The sequence below is a fragment of the Nothoprocta perdicaria genome, unplaced genomic scaffold, assembly GCF_003342845.1.
Source record: "Nothoprocta perdicaria isolate Ctin4 unplaced genomic scaffold, notPer1 scaffold_384, whole genome shotgun sequence".
NCBI classification, from domain to species: Eukaryota; Metazoa; Chordata; class Aves; order Tinamiformes; family Tinamidae; genus Nothoprocta; species Nothoprocta perdicaria.
The window spans coordinates 227930-233850 of NW_020455626.1; positions in this window are offsets into that span (position 1 = coordinate 227930).

Below are 5921 nucleotides of genomic sequence, written 5' to 3' on the forward strand. Positions count from 1 at the left end.
CCACCACGTGCCTTATCCCATGCGGAGCTGCCAGCCTTGCCCCTCGCCCATTTGGGTGGCTTTGCCGGGCGCTGGCTGCTGAGCTTTCCAAAGGCTCTTACTTGGCTCTACCTGCTCCTGCGTCACAGGGGTGTTTCTCTGAGACAGTTTGGGGCTGCCAAAGGAAAGGGASTCTAGGAGCCCTTTGTGTGTCAATAGATCAAAAATGGCAAAAGAGGGATTTGCAAAGATTTACAAAGAATTACTYCAGGGCAGCCGGGGAACTCACACCAGCCTTATGCTGAGAAGGCAAATGAAGAAAAACAGGACCTTCCAGTTTGAATAAATAACTAATTGTATCTAATATCTAGATTTAATTATCAGCAGTAAACTCTTAAACTCACTGCAAACAAGTGAACCTCAGTGCCTTTCTTATGTTTGATGTGCTAAACATAAATATTCAGCTCAGTCTCTCAAGAAAACATGAGGTTTTACACAAGAACAACTATCCCAGATGAGCAGGATTTATAGCTCCAAAATGGTCTGGTTTCATAATTTGCAAAAGCTTTAACCTTTCAAGCATTTCCAAACCTATTTTAGCATGCAGGGAGTAGTGATGCACAGACATTAACATTAAAACTTTGTGTGTCTCCAGTGAATATTCCTACAAAAGGAGCAAAATGTATCCTTTTCCTTATTGCTTTTGCTAATACTGTTTACTTCCATGAAAGAAAAAAATATGAATATATTCTTATAAAATTAACACATTCTGCAAAACTTTAGATACCAATTAAGATGAATAATTTAACACGGAGACATTGGTGCATGRCAATACGATGCTTCATCTGTCTGCTCACCAGCTCGTGTTAGAAACCCCAGGCAGAGTTGACAAGGCAATTCATGAAGGTTGTTGAAACGAATTTTCAGATTATTGATATTTCCTTTCCATCTTCAGGTGATCCTGTCAACRTCCACAAAGGGAAAGCAGAAGGTCTGAAAGCAAGGGCTGTGCTTGGGAGCGGGGCTTTGGCTTCCAGGGCTGCAGAGGCGACAGAGCCGACATTGCTGCAGCTCTGGCCAAAGAAGGGGATGGAGAAGGRTGGGGGGCTGGCATCTCCCCAGATCCTTCACCTTGCATGGATGGGTCCCCTGTTTGCTTCCACTGTGGAGAGTGAGATGAGCTGTTTCCTTCTCTGGGGCTCTGCTCCCTTCTCTAATAAGAGCGGTCTGCATACGGAATTTCTTGGTAGCATGAACCTTAGAAAACCAAACTGGAAAAAATGCTCTTCTCAGTGTGTAAAATAGTATATATGATGTCTTTATTTAATGAACAGTGAACTCTAAAACACCTCCCTGGTAGCCTGATGCTTTGCAACCTTGTGAGCATTTTGCTACCTGCTGCCAGCTGGTTTGCGGCTCCAGAGGCCAAGAACAAATGCTGGAGCACATAGACCAGCTTGAAACAGGCTCCGTAGCTGTACAAAAGTACAGCTTTTACAAAAAGCTGTACAGTGCAGCTGTATAAAAGTACAGGGCCGAGCTGCRGGAGTGCTGGCTCTGAGCTGTGCTTCGGGCAAGCGGGTGCCCTTGGTGCTCCTGCGCTGCGCTGCRGCTCCTTGCATTGCTCCGTGCAGCCTCTGATGCACCAAGAGATCACAGGTTACCAAAGTAAACGAAGATGGTAAGCTTGATTGCATTGTCATCAAAGGTGGGTTTTTCAGCTGCTTTTCTAGAACTAAAGCAGACATTATGGGGTTGCTGGTCCACAACCACGTGCTTAGCAAAGAGCATCTCAACTCACCATTAGCAGTCTTGGCCATTCTGATCAGAGGTTTGGGTCAAATATTGTCTTGAAGAGAACAGTGGTCCTGCACCAACCTGTCTTGGGCAGAAGGTATGTGAAACCAGCAAATGTTTTGAAATGCAGCACTAAAACCTGTAAGAAAAATCCACTGTTGTGGCTGCAGGACACGTGTGGCCACTGCGACTGGTGAGGAAGCCTGTGGAAGAGGCTGGAGCCTGGGAGCTCTCAGAAGGATTGCTGGGACGATCCCAGGGTTCCTGGGGATGCTCGTGGCTCCCTGCAGGTCACGAACACCGTTCTTCTATCAGAGGTGATGTCTTGGGCAGGTTGCAGGCAAGGATCTCAGTCACCTTCCTCTGCACTGTCCTCATTTGCAAAGTGGCAGGAGGAGAGTCCAAACACCAGGGTCCTGGAGCCAGATCAAGAATTCAGCCCTGAAATAATTCTCCTGCTGCCTCAGATACAAGGGCCTCGTCAAGTATCAGATATGACATCAGTCAAAAGTGGGATGATAAGTGATTTTATGGACAGCTAAAACAAGGTGAATTGCTAAAAAAGCAACGAGGGATGAATTACACTGTGCAAAACTGGTGGGAAAGTGTCCCCAGAGTCCCCAAAGACTCTAGAGAAGGCGCTGCAGCTGCCCAGGATCATGAGCAGGGTTTGATGGATGCCGCCCTGCCAGGGATGCTCGGAGGAAATGGGGCAGAGTGAATGCAGGAAGCAACACGTGGAACCTGTGCCCAGTGACTGCTGCGTAAGTGGAACTCATTGCTCAGCTTCACCCAGCTAAAATCTTCATCTTCATACGTCAAATTGAAAGAAATTTCTGTCACATTGTAACCCTTGCAGTAAACTGTATGCTATGGTGACAAAAAACAATGTCCCACCCTTCTTGAAATTAGATGCCAGATCTATAGATGAATGGTTTCTGAAGATGCTCTCTGCAGTGGATTCATAATTTGGGTATTTTTGTRTTTATTTGGTATTTGCCTATTTCAAGGTGTTTTCTTTCCCCCCATCTTTTTTCCAGATAAACAAAATGTTGAATACTTCAATATGAGAGCGGCCTCCTGTTCTTTTCCAGGAGAAGCAGGCCTGGGCCATTGCCCCGTGTCCTGCCTGCTGAGTCCTTGGGGAATGGCAGCAGGCACCGGTCTGCTCGGAGCCGTCGAGGGAAACCCCTTTCTGCTTTGCCCAGTTCCCCGTCCCGTGTTACGAATGACCCCCCTCATCCATAAAGGATGGAAATGAGGAAGGTGGGGGAGACGAGGCCGGGCTGGAAGGGAGCAGCGCGAGCTGCGAGCRCGAGCGAAGGCAGCGCGAGGGCGGGCACGGCGCCCCGAGGGAACGGCCGCCGCAGCGAGCCTAGGGAACTGTGAAAGGAAAACCCGGCGGCCCCGGGAGCGCCGCTGGAAGTCTCACCTCTGGCTGAGCGCTCCAACCTCCCGATCCTTGGAAATACATCTCCGCAGTGGGTTGTACGCAGTCTAAGTGGCACTGCTTTTGCTGTTTAATAAATCTCTCTAGAAAATGTCACTCACTGTAAAAATTACATATTTTGAATAAAAGCCAAAGTCGCAGCATGCATAATATATTATCTTTATGTCTGAGCCCTTGGCCTTTATCCCAAGTAGGAAATAACACAGTTGTTGAATAGAAAAGCTTTGAGTGTTCTGAAATGCTCAGCTGCCACCACCCACCACATCACAGGCTACAGGATTTCAGTCCTTTTTATTAGCTATGTATAAAATGTACATATATAAATATAAAAAGCTAGGGACGTGTACACTGCGCGTCACAGTAGAATTGTTTTTTGCTGTACTTGGTTACACAGTGAATCTTTCTGGCATCCAGAATCATGCTCCTTAGCTTGACCTTGGGAGGARAGTTCAGGGAGAATTTGGGAAGATAATCCAGTTTTTCCTGGAGAACACGTGCTCTCTACTCAAGGCACCTCCTGATAAGAAAAAAAAAAAAAAAAAAGACACACTGATAAAATCCAGTTCTTTCCCATCCTCTGCGTTCCTATCATCCTAAGATGGAGATGTCTACCTTCCATTGGATCTCTTCTGGGTGCTCCGACCTCTAGGGAAACAGTCAGGCCTTACAATGGGACTTGTGTGGACCGGGGACCTTTGGCAAAGGTTAATGACTAGCACCTTCTGGGCTGCAAGGGCGCTCTGCGAGGATCGCTCATCCTCTACCAGCAAGAGGAGAGCCCCAGCCTGTCCTCCCACGTGTGGCTGCCCACGTAGGCCAGCAGCACCAGCTCAGCTTCCTCAGCAGCTCTTGTCTCCAGTGTGTCCTTGCACATCAATACTGCTTGATATGTTCTTGTGTGTCCACRGTCAAAATCCCTTGGTATGTCTTTGTACATCCATGGTCAAACCCATTCTTTTTGTCTTTGTGTGTCCATGGTCAAACCTGATGGTTCTCCACAAGAYCCTGGGAGCTGCAGTGGCCTCAAGACCTTCACCATATCAGCTCCATAACATGTCAGGCCAGAGGAAAAGGAACAAACACAGATAGCCCTTCTCAACACTGTCTTTCTCCAAACACAGCCAAGAATCTGTCTGAAAATCTAACTAATTGCTCCTTTTCAGCATTGCCCGGCCTTTCTCAAAGGTGACAGCTCCTCTATTCATCACTGTTCTAATTGGGCTTGCTTATAATTTTAACTTTTAGCATCTTGCTTATTTCAGCTTTCTAGAGCACAAAGTGTTGATACCTTCTGAGTTACTTTGTCTTTAGAGAGCATCGTATTTAATTTTCTATTGTAATCTGTTTAATTGATGAAAGAACCAAAACAGGTGGTTTTCAAAGTTTTTAGCTGCAAGACACATATGTCTCACTGTCATAACAGTTTGTCTCATTACTTGGGGAGAAAATTCAAGAAAACTGATGCATTGCCCGCCAAGGAAGCAGCCACGGTACCAAACGATGCAATGCTGCCTGCTCTCTGCAGTGCTGTAACGTGAGCCATTGGGCTGCCTGCTTCTCTGAAAGTGCTGCTGAGGCTGGCAGAATAATATTAATTGTTTTGGTGCAAAAGAGGCAATGTATCCATGGCTCTTGTATCTTTTCTATTGTTTCATAGCCTTAAGCATCTGTTTACTAATCTTTGTGCTTTTTGAGGTTGAAAATATAATGTTCCTATTTTCTTTGCTTACTTTAGTATCTTTTCTGCTTGGTTTCTTTCTATATCCATCTATCTTCTTTTTCTTGCTTTCCTTTTGCCCTGAGGGTCTTCAACACTTAAAAACACATATGTCATCTGAATTATCATATATATCACCCGGATTTCTTTGCACAAGTCAGCGCGGCTAGGAAAGGGCAGTAGAGCAGTTTGCCCTTGGYGGTGCCCGGGCTCTCTGCACTGAAGGCTGCTCCGTGGCACGGCCGGTGCCCACTGCAGCCCCACGGTCACTTGCTGTCCCCGCTGTGCCGCCCACCAGCACATTCAGAGAAGCCCAGCACTAGCACAGGACCCGTGGCATGGACACCGGCACCACTGGACACGGCGCAGCTTGGGAATGTCCCGACGGGCAGGCCTGCGAGGAGCGGCACGTCGTGCGGAGCGCGCGCGAAGCAGCATTGAGMGCACCGAGCCGCGGCTTGGGGAAGGAAGCACTGCATGCAGATGCTTTGGCCTTCTTCACTGTATGAACATCCTGAAATGTTGYTTGTAAGAGAAAGAAGCAGGAAGTGTCTTTATGTTTGGAGATGCTAGTGGTGAATGCCATGCACTGGCATTTAGTGCTCGCTTCAGCGCGCCCACAGCATGTGTTTGCAGCGCTGCTTGCGATGCCCCTTCCACTTCTCTGCATGCCAGTCTGTCACATCACCGTTGTGGATCACAGGCGGTTGGTTCCTTGCAGAGATGCTGGTTAAGGGAGGAAGGTGCAACCCCTGTGACGAAGCAGAGGAGGCAGAAGCGGCTCCTCAGGCTGAAGGGCTGCTTTGAGGCGTTGCTGCTGCTCATGCTCCTGCCAGAGAGCAGAGCAAATGCGGCTGGAGACGTGGCAAGTGCTAATAACCGAGCTGTGCACCCGCGCTGCACGGGCAAGCCCTGCCCGTGTGCACAGTGCATGCCTGAGCTGGGCTGCAATTTACCAAGGAAAGGGAAAAAAAGGAT